At 46.9% G+C, this 15,485-nt stretch overlaps 1 long non-coding RNA gene across 1 annotated transcript; it reads right to left on the bottom strand.

The window, feature by feature from the left end:
• Nucleotides 1–8,050: 8,050 nt before the first annotated feature.
• LOC122456716 lies at nt 8,051–14,381 on the bottom strand. Its single transcript, XR_006275740.1, has 3 exons — nt 13,864–14,381; nt 11,760–11,838; nt 8,051–8,495 (listed from the first exon to the last, which is right to left on the bottom strand). It is a non-coding gene; the product is annotated as an uncharacterized LOC122456716 (long non-coding RNA).
• Nucleotides 14,382–15,485: the final 1,104 nt, after the last annotated feature.

The raw sequence follows: 15,485 nt of genomic DNA on the forward strand, positions 1-15,485 counted from the left end.
TTAGTGGCAATCACTGTATTCTGTCAAATCAGCTACTGCAGTTAGGCCGTGCACTCAATTTTACGAGATCGCTCAAGAATTGAATCGACATAAAACTAAAAATCTTATATTCCAGGTACTGGCCATGAAATCATACATAGCAGCCACCCTGCACTTTTAGGAGTGTGTCTTGAAAGCGTTTGTGCTGCTGTTAGATACAAAAGTTTCCTCTGCTGACCCACCAGCCTGAGTGGGCATGGCTGGCAGGTCATGCTCACGAAGACAACATGCATTATGCACAGGCATTGTGGCATGCATCTTCAGGCATAATGAGTATGACTGGCAGATCGTATTGTCTATGCCACAAAGGGCAGTGGTCAGAGATGTCAGCATGCCCCACTATACCACCAGCTATAGTAGGCACAGTTGAAAAGTGGTGCATGTTGTACCACCAGGCATAACAGACAGCGGTAGCAGAGCTTGTACTCCCAAGCACAGTGGGCCTTGCCAGCTGCTCCTTGTGGTCAGGGACTGACTTTTGGTTGTGCATGTGTGCAGCACCTAGGTGTGCAGACCTGGGGCCCCAGTCCCTGACTAGGGCTTCGGAAAGCTAGGTCATAATTAATAATACACTGAAAACAGTGGCGGTGATAAGCCAAATCCAAAATGTCAACATTTCTCTGTATATAAAAAAAAACCTCCCTCATTTTAACTGTGCTGTCAACTAACTGCTTTCTCCTGCACCCAAACACTCTGCATGGAAGTGGCCTGGCAAGGGAGCAGATTTAGGTGCAGACTAGTCATTGGGATATACGATGGTTCCCTGTTCTAGAGAGTTTTAATTACCTGAGCTATCAGTTTTGGTTTTTATATCACACCCATCCCCTTTGTAAGTCAGTATTTTGTGGAGCTGACCCACTATTCCCTTGCACTGGCTGTCTCCATCTGTTGTTTCTTGTCTTATACTGAGCTGCAAGCTTTTTTGTGCGGGAGGAAGGGAGTGTCATTTTGTTCTGTGTTTGTACAGTGCCGAGCACAATGGTCCAGGGTTGGGGCTGCTAGGTGCTACCACAATACAAATAATTAAATGAATCACAGGCATATACAGATGATTCAGAACATTTGTAACAATGAGAAAGCCCATAATGTCTCATAGCACAGCCCATGGCAACTTATGTTATTTATTGACCTTTACGTTTCAAATAGCATGTCATTCAAGATGCAAACAGCAAACATCTCTTTGTTAATGACCCATTGGCAACTCCAGACCTTTATCAATCAATTAACATGTAAATAATTAAAACAATATTTTTGAATAAAACGTTCTATCTAGGAGGCTCTCTGATGTGTGAATTACGGGGTATTAATTCATACATAGTTTTCTTAATGGACCTCGACCTTCAGCCTCATGTCTAGCAACAGCGACGTGTGAATTAATTCACCATATTTCACGCACTGTCAATTCATCACATTTAAAACACACAAACTCCTGAAAGGTCGCCGAGATGGCCCAACCCTTTGGGGAAAAGACAGCGCTGGAAGGGACCAGCAATGGCAGGTCATTCTATTATGCAGCCTTCTGTACCTTCCTGTGACACATCTGGCACTGCCTGCTAACACCGACAGAGTCCTACGCTCTACTGACCACCGCGCTCCGCCAGTGTGAAAATCCCAGCCTTTCTAGCCGTTTACCAAGAGTCCCAGCCTGCACCTCAGATGGTCCATTTGAAAGGTAGCCTCTCAGGCCCACTAACAGGACGAGTTTAGTGCTAACATCTCCCTCATCCACACTACTTCTTGCCGCACCTCCTCAGAGGTGTCCCCCAAAGCGTCGACAGAGTTTGGTATTGCTCAGCTCATGTGAACGGATGTGATCATAGGCAGTGGCAGACTATACCCATGCTGACAGGGGTTGCCCCATCACTCAAGGGGGTGGGAAACAACAGCAAGATTTACACAGCAAGCCCCTGGGGGTAAGGACGGTCTTTTTGTTCTGTGGTTGTACAGCGCCTAGCACAATGGGGCCCTGGGCCATGATTGGGGCTCCTAGGCACTAGCACAATACAAATAAATAACTGAAACCATGGGTGTATAATGAAAAGGGACTGGGGTAAGGAGTTCTATTCTGGAGGGCAACACAGGAGGGAGGGGGAACCTGGTGAGTCCCCCACCTGCCTATGTCCCTGTCCCTGGAGTTTCCTGTTTCAAGGGCCCTCTTCTTCCCCTTCCTTAAGCCAGGGGTTGCACAGCCCCTGAACCCACACACGGCTCCTGCCCCATACTCCATCCCTGCCTCCTCTCCTGGCCTCGCTCATGCTGCTAGGTTAGAGATTTGGGAATGTGGGGATATGGGGGAGGAAGCAGGGCAGGGGATGTGTCATGCTCTCCAGCCCCTCTCTCCAGCCATCACAAAAGGGTCAGCATTAAGCTGAACTCCGACCACAAGCACAGCCACCTCTGACACTGGCTGTGGGTGCAAAGACCCCCATAATGGCTCCAGCCAAACACCCAGGGCTAGCTTCAAATACAGAAGGCATCGTGTTCCCAGGCCCCATTGCCTGGGGCAGAGGGATAGTTCCAAAGAGGGGCAAATTCTATTCTCCATCCTTCAAGGCAAACTCAATTCAAATCAAATCTGGACTGGGGTCATGCCTGCTTTTGCCGCACTCTGAGCTGAGCTTTAATTAAGAGGTAAAATTATTAAAGCTGCAAATTATTATAGCCTCAGGATCCTGGCCCAGTGATATCAAGCAGATGGTCCAGGGGCAAGCAAAAGCCCTTTAATAAAGAAACATTTGTTATTCATGAGCATTAATTATGTCCGCTTCCCTCATTTTAAACTGTTCTGGTTGTCAGCCCTGGTATTGTGTGGCAAAGAAGCATGATGAATTAGGCAAACCCCTTCTGGTTCAGGACATGTTCTTTGTGTGACGAAAATTAAAAGAATTATCTCCCAGAAGATAGAGTGATTAAAATAAATACTCCTATTTCCTCTCCCCCTTCCCACCTTTTTCCTTCCAGACTTCTAACTTTCACTTTGCCACTGGAGAGCATCTCCTCTTTTCAGCCTCTGGGATGGACAATGGCTGAACGTGGAACTGAGCAAGACACAGCATGGAAGGTTCTTCTGGTAAAAGCACAGGACTAGGATTGAGGAGACCTAGATTCTCTTTCACTGGTAGATTGTGAGGCCTTGGGCAGGTCACTTATCCCCTCCGTTCATAATAGCATAATGCCTAGAAGGGAAGGGTTGCCTAGAGGGTAGGCCTGTGGGTCAAGCCTCAAGAGATCCAGGTTCAGTTTGGTCTTCTGCCACAAGCCTCCTCTCTGACCTTGGGCAAGTCACTTAGGCCCACATGTGCAAAGGGATTTAAGTGCCTTACTCCCCTTGAAATTAATAATGTTGAAATCAGTCAATGGGAATTAGCCACCTAACTACGCTTGAGCATCTTGGCCTTATTTTGTCTCAGCACCCCATCTGTCCAGGAGAGGATGAGAGCACTGCCTGGCCTCACAGGAGCGTTCTACGGAGGAGTGCATTAAAGATGATTAGGTGCTCAGATACTATGGTGAATGGGGCCCAGAAGTACCTGACTAGTATTAGGGGCCTGTTGAGCTCGGTACTATACAAAGTCAAAGATAGTCCCTGCTCTGCCGAATTTATAATATAAATAAATGTGGTGTAGATGGGGAAACTGAGGTGAAGGAGGTAGTGCCTCGCCAAAGGTCACACATCAGGGAGGTGGCAGAACCTGAATTAGACTCCTGGTTTCATGGCTCCTGACCATGCCCTATCCACTGCCTGCATGCCTCAGTTTCTCCATCTGTAAAACAAGGGGCAAGGATACTGCCCTATCGCACAGACCTCTTGTGAGTTTCAGTTTAATAATGTCTGCAAGATCCTTGGATTCCTAAGAGAGCTCAGCATCCCACACGCACCCCACCTGCTGAGGTCCTTGAGAGAATTCTGGCCATGAGGTATGGTGATTAGTTTATTATATCTGTTGAACTCACAACCGAGGCTGGTCCACTGTAAAGGGAAAGGTAGGGTGCTGATTCAGTGGGTTCATTGCCTGGATATATGGAGGGCCCAAGACAGGAGCAATGCTAATTACCTTTGGATTCTAGGGCATCAGCATTAGCAGAAGCTGGGAGCATTACAGAGCTGCCCTCAGGACAGGGTAGTCTGCTGGGTTGTTCCTAATGCAGTCTTACAGAAAGAAGCTAATTGCAGCCTTCAGGTGCTGGGGAGGGACTAATTAATGACTTATTTCCCCTAATTTGGGGGAGAGAAAGCAGTGGATGAAAGGGAGGAGATGCAAGCCGCTGGTTGCCCATAGACCAGCAATAGTCACTTCTGATGGGAAGCAAGTTTCCCTAGAGCTGACTGGAAAGTCTTCATGGAAGATCTTTCCAATGGGAAATGCCAATTTCAACAGCAAAATGTCCTATGGGGATGTGTCATTTTTGACTAAGTTTCCCTAGAACCGAGGCAGGTTTCTGGGGAGCCAATGACCCTGGCTCCTAAGTAGCCAAGCTTCTCCACAGCACACCAGGCGGGCTGCTACAGAGGGGAGCTGCCAGAGCTTCCAGGGTCCCCTTCCATCCACCAGGCAGGCCATCAGGGAACCAGGAGTCTGAAAGTACTGAGGGTGCTGGCTCCCAGACACCCAGCTCCAGAGCAGCCCACCAGACAGAGTGCCCAGAGCCGGGACTCCATCCTCTTTTGCAGAGAATTTCAAATTTTTTAATTTTTGTTCCAAATCAGAGCAAAAATCAAAACTTTAACATATCAAAACCCTAATGGAATGGTCTTTCTCCACCCAGTTCTACTTATTACACATTAGTGGGTCCAGCCACGGCCAGATCCCCACAACCACGGGACTGGGAGGACTTTGGGGTGGGAAGAATATCTTTTGAAAACAAGATTTGTCAAAAATGTCCCCTTTGCGAATAGCCCCAATTATATGAGCTAAGATAATTATTGAGAAGGGGGCTGGGAGAGGGAGAGAGCGGAGAGAAACGGGAAGCCATGTGCTTCAAGACTTAATGAGCACTAACCAATGGAGAAGCAGGCTCTTTACCACAGCCAGGTACAAAGGAGGTGGAAGTAGCCCTCTAGAAAGAGAAGAGCTAGGGGTTGGACTGAACAGTCCTGATGCAGGAACTCTAGGAATAGCCAAAGCCGGGGAGAAAGCTTTATGCTCAGCCTTTTGTTATATGTTCACATCCATTCCTGTTAATAACCCCCCCATCCCTCACTGCCATGCTCTGTGTTAAAGAGTAGCTCAGACTATGTCTTACACTATGGAACCTTACAGTGGCACAGCTGCACCGCCGGGAGATCTCCTGCGTAGCCGCTCTTTGCCGACGGGAGAGAGCTCTCCTGCTGACATAATTAAACCATTCCCAACAAGCGGCGTTAGCTGAGTCTGCTGGAGAGCCTCTCCTGTCCACACCAGCTCTTTTGTCGGTGAAACTTATGTCCGCCAGGGGTGTGTTTTTTTCACACCCCTGACCGACAAAAGTTTGACCGACAAAAGTGGTAGTGTAGACAAAGCCTCAGTCTCTTTGGCCCAGTCCCTCACTAGTCAGGCAGCAGGAATGGCAATAAAGGCAAGATTTGATAGAAGTTTATGTTCCCCAGAAACTGCATGGAGGCCGCGAACCTTGTTTCACTTTGGCCACCAAACAGTCAGAAAGATAACTTTCCATTACTACTGGCTAGGCTTGCTTACAAACCAGTGTCCTAGAAGTCACTACAAACCCTTATACCCTCCTTGCTAGCTCCCTGATCTACAGGTTCCAGACTAGGGGACACTTGAGGCAATCATTATTTGTAGAAAAGTAGAAACAATGGTCACACAACCTACATTTTGGGGTGAGGGTGGAGACCTTGAGCCTGGGGTTTGCAGGGACAGGACGCTCTGATGGCTGCTCTTGAAATGAATGTCCAAGCACCATTCTTCTAGGGGTACATTCTGTCATTCTCTGTGCCTGGTCCCATTGAAATCAATGGAGGCTACTCATGTAGAAAGAAAGAGCAGCAGTATCTGCTGCTCATAAGCAGGACACAGCCCAGAAGAGCACTGACTGCACCGTGTTACCTGTAGTCCCTCTGGGGGCTGGCCAGGGGTGACTTCCTTTCCTCAGTCACTTTACACTCACTGCAGCAGTTCTGTAAAGCTAGGGCAGATCTTTATCTCCAGCCTTCTCCCTGGCTTTGCATTAAAGATGTTGCCTGGTGCTCGCAGGCGGGTCTGAGTTCTGGCTGCTAGCTTTCAAGGCAGTGGTGTTGATTCAGACATCTCTTGGTGAGGGAGGGGCAAATTCCAGGCCCGGCCCAAGCAGGGATGCCACTTTAGTCCTTGCTCATTCCCCCTCCCCACCCCTCAGGAACCCTGGGGCTCCTTCGGCTAGGGAGCCTCCCCTCTCTCTCACCCACACAGTGTATGAGCTGGTACCACCAGAGTCCAGTTCTTGGGAGACTCTCCTGTGCACCACTGCACAGGAACAGACTCTCTGTGTGCCAGGCTGCAACATCATTTATACCCTGGACAGCTCAGTGGTTTGAGCATTGGCATGCTAAACCCAGGGTTGAGAGTTCAATCCTTGAGGGGGCCATTTAGGGATCTGTGGCCTGGTGACCACTCCATCCGGACAGAGGGCCCGTAGAAGGTCCCGGAAGGAAGCAGGAGTTTTCTAAGGCTGACAGCAGGAGAGCAGCTAGAGGGGTTTGCCAGCTGACCTCCCCATGCCAGGGCCAGAGGCAGGAGAGCTGGGGAACAGCAAGAGGGTCTGGGGGAAATGAGGGCTGCTTCCCTGACAAGGATAATCTCCCAGCAGAGAGGCTGTAGCAGATCCTGCTGGGGAGAGCAGGTTGAAGGGCTGGGGTGGCTGTCCCAGAACTGGCCCAGAAGAGGATAGACGAGGAGCCAAGGCGTGACACAAGGTGCCAGCATGTGGGACACAGGGCATCCTGTCCTGGGATTTTAAGGGCTCTGTGCATTTGGGTCATAAATGGACTATTTGGGGGTCTTTTGTTAGGGACATATTTGCATTATAGTTTTGATAATAAGCTGACCTCAAAGAAGGGTACTGCTGAAGTCAGAGCGTCCTCAAGTTACCTGAGAGGGGAAACCATGGTAGGTGCACTTGTCATGGCATGGCCTGCCACAGGAGGGCGCTCCAGGCAGGGCAGGGCAGCCCCCCCCCCCGTGTGTGTGTAAGCAAAAGATTCATCGTACAGCACCTAGCACAATCGGGTCCCCACCCATGGCTGGGGCTCCTAAGTGCTGCAGAAATCCAGATAAATAATATCTTCTGCAGACCAGGACAGTAACACACAATCCCCAGTAGGTTACACTTGCATGTTGTGTCCTCTTATAAAAAATGCTGCAGAAAGAAAACCCTTCAGAATAACAAATTCAGATGAAGTCAAGGTCAGCCAGTGAATAGCCAAAAGTGAGGCTAGATTTGTAACAGGCCTGATGAATAGCACCACCTTCCATCACATACAATTAGCACTAGTTTCCTTCACTTATTCCACTACTAAAAAGGCTTCCTTAAATTTCCCCTGATGGGGACCTGAATCAGCCTGCAGGGAAGAGCTGCTCCATATCTAATGTTCCCAGGGCTGTGAGAAATGGCAAGCCATAGAAACCTGCTCAGACAGTCTGCTCTTTAGCCCTAGAGGGCATGAGCTGACCTAGTCTGACCTTACAGCACTAAACCGTCTGCCCTGGCCCCACCAGCACTGCGGCTAATAGATCCCCCCTCTGCAGAGCTCTGTTTAAAGACCACATCGTTTACATTAATAGAGATTTATTGGTTCCTCCTTTTTTTGCCCTGAATCAGCCTCCCTTTTCCTCGATCTTTGTGACCATTTGGCTTTTCATGGACCAACCACAGAGCAACATGGGGCTGCAAGATGCTGGGATTCTACCTGTACAAACAGCATTGCAGAATTCAGCAGAGATGTATCTCAACCATGCTTAAGGACCTCAGTAATCAAGGCCTTGGCCATCTTGAGATTTCAGTCATCTAGAATGCCATGATCGGTTGGCACGGTGAAATTTACCAGTGGGAAATCTGACTCTCAAGAGAAACTTTATTCTCAGTCCAAGAGCTGTACTACAGACCTGCCAGCAACAGGGAGCATTACTCTCAATCAGTCCGCAGATAAAGTAAGTTTGCGGTCTCTAGCCAAAGAAGCTTTTAAAAGCAAACGCTCCTACATATGGATCAGTTTGGGGGGCTAATGGAGTCCAAGCTGCAGTTTGGCTCCTTTTGCCATTGTGCAAAGGGCCAGTATCATGGCTCCGCTGATCATGTTTAGGTGTAGCAACAGTAGTGCCTAGTGGGCGGTCAGGTTATGCCACGTCTCTGCGCTGTTGACTGTGTCCGAGCCTGTGCAGAGGGGAACAGGCAGCATCCGGCAGAACGTTGCCTAGTATTCTAGTGTGAGGTTAGTGAGAATTCTGTGTAGGAAGGAGGCGCAGAGACAATCCCTGGAGCTGGAAAGAGAGGGGCAGTATGCACCAGACAGGAAAGCTTTGCCCTTCATTTGCACTCAGTGACGGGTGCATCCGTCTCTCCGGAGGCACAGGCTAAATCAACTATTACTTCATATTCATGGCACATAATTTCTGCCTGCATCCCAAAGCACTCCACAGACATGAATTAACTGAGCCTCAGGCCAAGCCCCTCCAACCAGGTAGCTCAGTGTCACCAGTTTACAGCTGGGGAAACTCAGGCACAGAGCAGTTAAGAGATTGTCTATGCACTGATCTGCACCAGTGTAAATTACAGTGTGATTTTAAACAGATGTAGATAAACTGACACAAAAAGCTGTGTAGACACTCCTATTTCCTTTAGGTTGACTTTTGTTTGGCTTAAATCACTTAACAGGTTTAAGCTAAACAAACAAAAACAAAAAAACACCACACTACGTCCATACTGGGGTTTTGCCCACTTTAATTAAACCTATAACACAAAATGAATTTAATGAAATCAGTGTAAATGGGAGTGTTGATCAAAGCCCAAATGAGTTGCCATGCGTCACAGAATGTATCACTTGAACATAAGAATTGCCATACTGGGTCAGACCAAAGATCCATCCAGCCCAGTATCCTCTCTGCCGACAGTGGCCAATGCCAGGTGAGCCAGGGGGAGTGAACTAACAGGTAATGATCTAGTGATCTCTCCCCTGCCATCCATCTCTACCTTCTGACAAACAGAGGCTAGGGACACCATTTCTTACCCATCCTGGCTAATAGCCATTCATGGACTTATCCTCCATGAATTTATCCAGTTCTCTTTTAAATCGTTATAGTCCTTGCCTGAGGAGGTTCTGAAGACTAGGAGTTCCACAGGTTGACTGTGCGCTGAATGAAGAACTTCCTTTTATTTGTTTTCAACCTGCTACCTATTAATTTCATTTGGTGGCCCCTAGTTCTTATTTTATGGGAACTAGTAAACAACTTTTTCTTATTCACTTTCTCCAAACCACTCATGATTGTATATACCTATCATATCCCCTCTTAGTCTCCTCTTTTCCAAGCTGAAAAGTCCCAGCCTCTTTAATCTCTCCTCATGTGGGACCTGTTCCAAACCCCTAATCATTTTAGTTGCCCCTTTCCTGAACCTTTTCTAATGCCAGTACATCTTTTTTGAGATGAGGGGACCACATCTGTACACAGCATTCAAGATGTGGGCATACCATTGATTTATATAAGGGCAATAAGATATTCGCAGTCTTATTCTCTATCCCTTTTTTAAAATGATTCCTTACATCCCGTTTGCTTTTTTGACTGCCCCTGCATACTTCATGGACGTCTTCAGAGAACTATCCACGATGACGCCAAGATCTTTCTCTTGATTAGTTGTAGCTAAATTAGCCCCCATCATATTGTATGTATAGTTGGGGTTATTTTTTCCAACATGCATTACTTTACATTTATCCACATTAAATTTCATTTGCCGTTTTGTTGCCCAATCACTTAGTTTTGTGAGATCTTTTTGAAGTTCTTCACAGTCTGCTTTGGTCTTAACTATCTTGAGCAGTTTAGTATTGTCTACAAACTTTGCCATCTCACTGTTTACCCCTTTCTCTAGATCATTTATGAATAAGTTGAATAGGATTGGTCCTAGGACTGACCCTTGGGGAACACCACTAGTTACCTCTCTCCATTCTGAAAATGTACCTTTTATTCCTACTCTTTGTTCCCTGTCTTTTAATCAGTTCTCAGTCCATGAAAACTTACCCCATGACAACTTAATTTATGCAAGAGCCTTTGGTGAGGGACCTTGTCAAAGGCTTTCTGGAAATTTAAGTACACTATATCCACTGGATCCCCCTTGTCCACATGTTTGTTGACCCCCTCAAAGAACTCTAATAGATTAGTAAGACATGATCTCCCTTTACAGAAATCATGTACTACTTCACACAACACACAGTCAACCTGTGAAATTCATTTCCAGGGAATGTTGTGAAGGCCAAAACTATAATTGGATTCCAAAAATAACTAGAAAAGTTCATAGATGATCAGTCCATCAATGGCTATTAGCCAAGATGGTCAGGGATGCAACCTCACGCTCTGGGTGTCCCTAAATCTTTGACTGCCAGAAGTTGGGATTGGACAACAGGGGATGGATCATTTGATAATTGCCCTGTTCTGTTCATTCCCTCTGAAGCACCTGGCACAAGCTACTATTGGAAGACAGGATACTGGACTAGATGGACCAATGGTCTGACCCAGTATGGCCGTTCTTATGTTCTCCCTCTGCCAAACACATCTAGTGATCATGGAGTGTTTTGCCTCTTGATTTAATTTGGCCATGATTTATTTTAGCTATATTTATAAAACATGCTTCCATTGCACAAAGCTCCGTCCACATGAATGCTTTTAGGAATTACAATAATCGCAATATATATTGCCTGAAAAATAGAGCATCATAGGTAGTGCTCCCACCCCGCAATAGGCCTGCAGAGGAGCAGAAGGATAGATAGTTAAACATGCCATGGACACTCAGTACTAGAGCTGCTCAGGGCTGAGTTACTGTGGCAGGGAGGCGCTATGGAAGAAGCGCACATTGCCACAGCCTAGATCACCTCTGTTCTGTGGGGAGACAACTCCTGTCTCCAGGGCTCTGAAAACAGCATCTTTTGGGAGCACTGAATTTGCCTCCAAAAAAAAGAGAAGTCACACATGCATAGCTGGCATATGCACAAGGCTTATACTTTTGCATGCATAGGAGATCCAGGCAATTGTCTGCTCAAAACCATGCATGTTTATTTTTGCATGCCATTGCTTGCTTGCACCCACAAAGGCATAGTTTGCACATGCAATTCCCTGCTTTCACCAGTGCGTGAATAACTAGTAAGCAATTACCTCCTTGCACCTGCATGTGTATAATTTGCATATACAATTACCTCCTTGTACCTTCAGGTATATAACTTGTGCATGCAACTACCTGCCTGCAAATCCTGTGTACCTATTTTCCATGCACAACGTAGGTGCCTATTGGTGCTGACAATCCAATCCCTACCCAAGCATTTTTACTAAACTGGTTAAAATCCAAAGTTAAACTCCCTAGTTTCATTTTGTGACCAAAGCTGCAGCATACCTCCCTCCCTCAAATCTCCCATAGCCAAGCTCTGCTCCTGAGCAATGGGGTCTCACACAACAGGCTGGCTTGTGATTGGGAAAAGGTAACCCATGGAGCTTTAACAATGGGCTGCTGAGCCTGTCACTTCTGAAATATTCCAGCCACCATACCTGCTCCTCTGTGGCAAAGGGGTCAGGTGCAGTTCCACCTATAGCTGTGTAGTTGGAGACACCAGCACTCAGGGGATCTCTCATTAAGGGGAAGAAAGGGGAGAAAAGAAAAAAGATTAGACACTGAATAATAAGGGAAAAGTAATTCATTATCCCAGCTTACTCCTATTAAATAGTCCCATCTTCTTGGCTGGGGAATAGGTGCTGGGAGTTGCTGCCATGTGCTAGGGCAGATGGGAACACTTCCAAATCACCCCCAGGTGCTTCACGGTGAATTAGAGGCAAGGCAAAGCAAGGGAGGGAGGTTAAAGATTATGTAAAGGGCTGGGCCAGGGACACCGCAGGGGGCTCCTCAGTCTGTATCATAGACACTAATTTAGTTTAATTTACTTCAAAGACTTTCCTGTATAGTGGGACATATGCGGATCAGATCTATTTTTCCTGGGGAAAGGGGTAGGGAGAATACTCCTTTTTTCCTGAAAGCAGAGAGAGAGGTTTTACAAGGCAGATAAGAGAAGCGGCGGGAAGCAGGAGGAAAAAGAACAAGAAGGAAATTAAAGCACCACCACGGTTTAAAATAAAGCCTGTCTCAACACAGAACCAGCACCCCAGCAATAAAACCACCATGCAAATGGCTAAGCAAAGACTCCCTCAGAAAGTGCATCCCTGAGCGAAAGTTTAAAGAAGATGTTTAATTACCCCGAGAGGCAAATAAATGAGAGAGGAGAGCAGAAATTTGGTGCTTTTAAACTTTAGCCAGTCTAGCTGGGGAAATGGCTTGTGAACTCTAAACTGGAGTGTGAATGTTTTCCCAGAGTAAACAATGAAGACAGATCCAGAGGCAGGTGTACCTATGGGGCATTGAGAATAATGAACCCTTAGCACTTTCCAGAGCGCTCTTCTCTTCCCAAACTCTTTGCAAATAATGACAAAGTTCCTCATGAATTCATTTGTCTATACACATTAGAATGGTCAATTCGCAAGTGTTCAAAAATCATGAGTCAGATCCCCCAAAATTCCGGAGATTTGCTTAAAAATCATGAGATTTTTTTTTTTTAAAACAATTTGGGGTTGTTTTTATTTAGCTTTGGTTTGGGAGCCTTTGGGGGCTCTACTCAGGTCAAGTTTTCAAACTTCTCTCCCCAGTCATGATACTACAAACTCCCCCCACCCATGGAAGCTAAGATACTCATGTGTTCACATAACTCCAGCAGTCAGGGACTTAAGAAAAACACCAGACAGCACAAGGTTTGCAATGAAATTGTGAACACCTGCAACACAGTTAATGGTGGGGAGAGAGGAGGTTTGCTGAGGATGGCGTGATTTGTTTTTGGCTCTGGAAATCCAGACCCAGGATGGTTCATATCCAAGGTCACATTTTATACAGAACATAAAATGTTAAAAGGATCTGATGAAAGATTCCAGTGTGGACTAATCAATGGCAAAACACTAGGGTCAGATCCTATGAATTGGCCTACATGCACTGAAATCAGTGACACTACAACAATTTACACCCTAGATCAGTGGTCAAAAGGGATGTATAAGGAATTATATCTACACTGTATTCTAGAATAATGGTCCAAAACACTACTGTTTACAGTACTATAGTACAGCATTTGGAAACATTACTGTAAAACACTTACAATATTTAGGGCTAGGTCCAGGGCTTTGCTGGTCTATCTCCCAGGGGTCTCCCGGCTCTGTGGGAGAAGTAATCTACACCAGTAGTTTTTGCCCTACAGGCTGTTCTCCAGGGCTCTGTGTTAGGAGCAGTGCATGGGAAGTCAATTGTAGTGTGTAACAACTTTACTGGTTTCAGAGTAGCAGCCGTGTTAGTCTGTATTCGCAAAAAGAAAAGGAGTACTTGTGGCACCTTAAAGACTAACAAATTTATTAGAGCATAAGCTTTCGTGAGCTACAGCTCACTTCATCGGATGCATTTGGTGGAAAAAAGTTTTTTTCCACCAAATGCATCCGATGAAGTGAGCTGTAGCTCACGAAAGCTTATGCTCTAATAAATTTGTTAGTCTTTAAGGTGCCACAAGTACTCCTTTTCTTTTAACAACTTTACTGAATCCACTAATTTCCAGACAATGCCACTCACCACCATTGCGCCCCCTCACAGGCTTGCAGGGGCCCTCATCTTGGCACCCCCGGTGACCACTTCTTTGGCCCCAAGATGGCCTCTCTGTTTACACCTTCCATGAAGCAGCCCTCCAGTCAGGTCAGATTTAAGGTCAGTCCCCTTCCAGGGTAACCAAAGTCCAACCAAGTGGCAAGCCAACATCTAAACAAACTACATGTCTGCCCATCTTGGGCCCTCCTGGGCTCAGCTCTCACCCCTTCTGGGCTCCCTGAAAGTCCTTCCAGCTCTGTTACAGACAGCTGACTCCCAGGCTGCCTTGGCTGGAGTCCCTCTCACAGCCTACAATTCACTGAAGTTCCCCGTCCTTGGCCCCTGCTCCCACAGAGCTCTTTCCTCCTTTTAATGGAGCGCTGTCTCTCCAGAGACTCTTTTCCTCCAGGCAGATTCCCAGGGCCACTCCATGGCAGGGACTCCAGCAGTTTCTCCCAGGGACCTCCTTGTTTCTTTCAGACCTGTCTCAGGGCTTCCCCCAGAAGCCCGAGTCACTCCTAGGAGTGTGCGCTCTTAAGCCTTTTTATTAGGACGCCCAGGTGTTCACCATCTTCACACCTGAGCCCATTAGTCCCAACCCCAGGCCACAATCCAGTTAATCATGGCACAGGTGCAGCTGGCCCCATCTCCCCTTAAAGGGGCCTGCCCGCTGCAATATCTCCCTATTTTTATGGGCCAGCAGATGATGGTATTTCTATTAACTGGCTACCGCCACATCTCTTTTATAGAGCACGCCTGCAACACCCCAACCCAAAAACTCCCAACCTTGCGATGAGGCTTGAGTTGGCTCAAAGCTGCCCAGGAGGAGGCTGTGTAAGATCTGTTGAAATGGGCTCCTTAAAATAGCTGCCCAACGCACAGCGATTGCAGGGTGACCTATCTCGTGGTGGGCTAGAAATCCAATGAAACAGGCTGTCTCCCAGAGATTTTTTTTTTTTAAATCCATTTTTCTAGAGATGAAAAGTGCTCTTTGATGGATGGAGGCTCGTGATAATGAGAGTGAATTTCAAACAGAGGTGCCAGGGGAGGAGCAGCTGGGAGGCGCTGGAATCGGGCACTGTTTGGATTCCACACCTCACCCCTGTTGGAATCTGACTGATTTTTCTTTTGTTTGCAGTGTTTCCTTTTTGCTCTTCCCACCTCTTATCCCTGCAATGAAAGGGGGTGTGTGTCATTTTTTAGATAACAAATAATAGAAAAGGGCAAAAATAGCCCTAGATAAAAAGTGACATTGACGAATGCAGAATCTAAAGCCGAGGGATTGGGGTGGCCTCCAAATCACAGAAGCAGCAGCGTCTCAGCAGTCTCTGCAGAACATACTCAGCCATTTTAAGTAATGAAGAGCGTTTGAGAGCAGTGTGGTCGAGCAGGTAGAGCACCAAGCTAGCACACAGGAGACTTGACTACTGTTCCTAGCTCTACTACTGACTTGCTCTGTGACTCTGGGCAAGGTGTGTCCTCCAAGTGTGTGCCTCTTTCCCCATCTGCCTGGCAAGGTCTCCAGGGCAAAGACTGTTTCTTAGTCTCTATGCGTGCATAGTGTCCAGCATGATGGGCCTTTGCTAGGTGCAGGACTGTCAAGGTTCCTT

The sequence above is a fragment of the Dermochelys coriacea genome, chromosome 14 (assembly GCF_009764565.3).
Source record: "Dermochelys coriacea isolate rDerCor1 chromosome 14, rDerCor1.pri.v4, whole genome shotgun sequence".
In the NCBI taxonomy this organism is placed as follows: Eukaryota; Metazoa; Chordata; order Testudines; family Dermochelyidae; genus Dermochelys; species Dermochelys coriacea.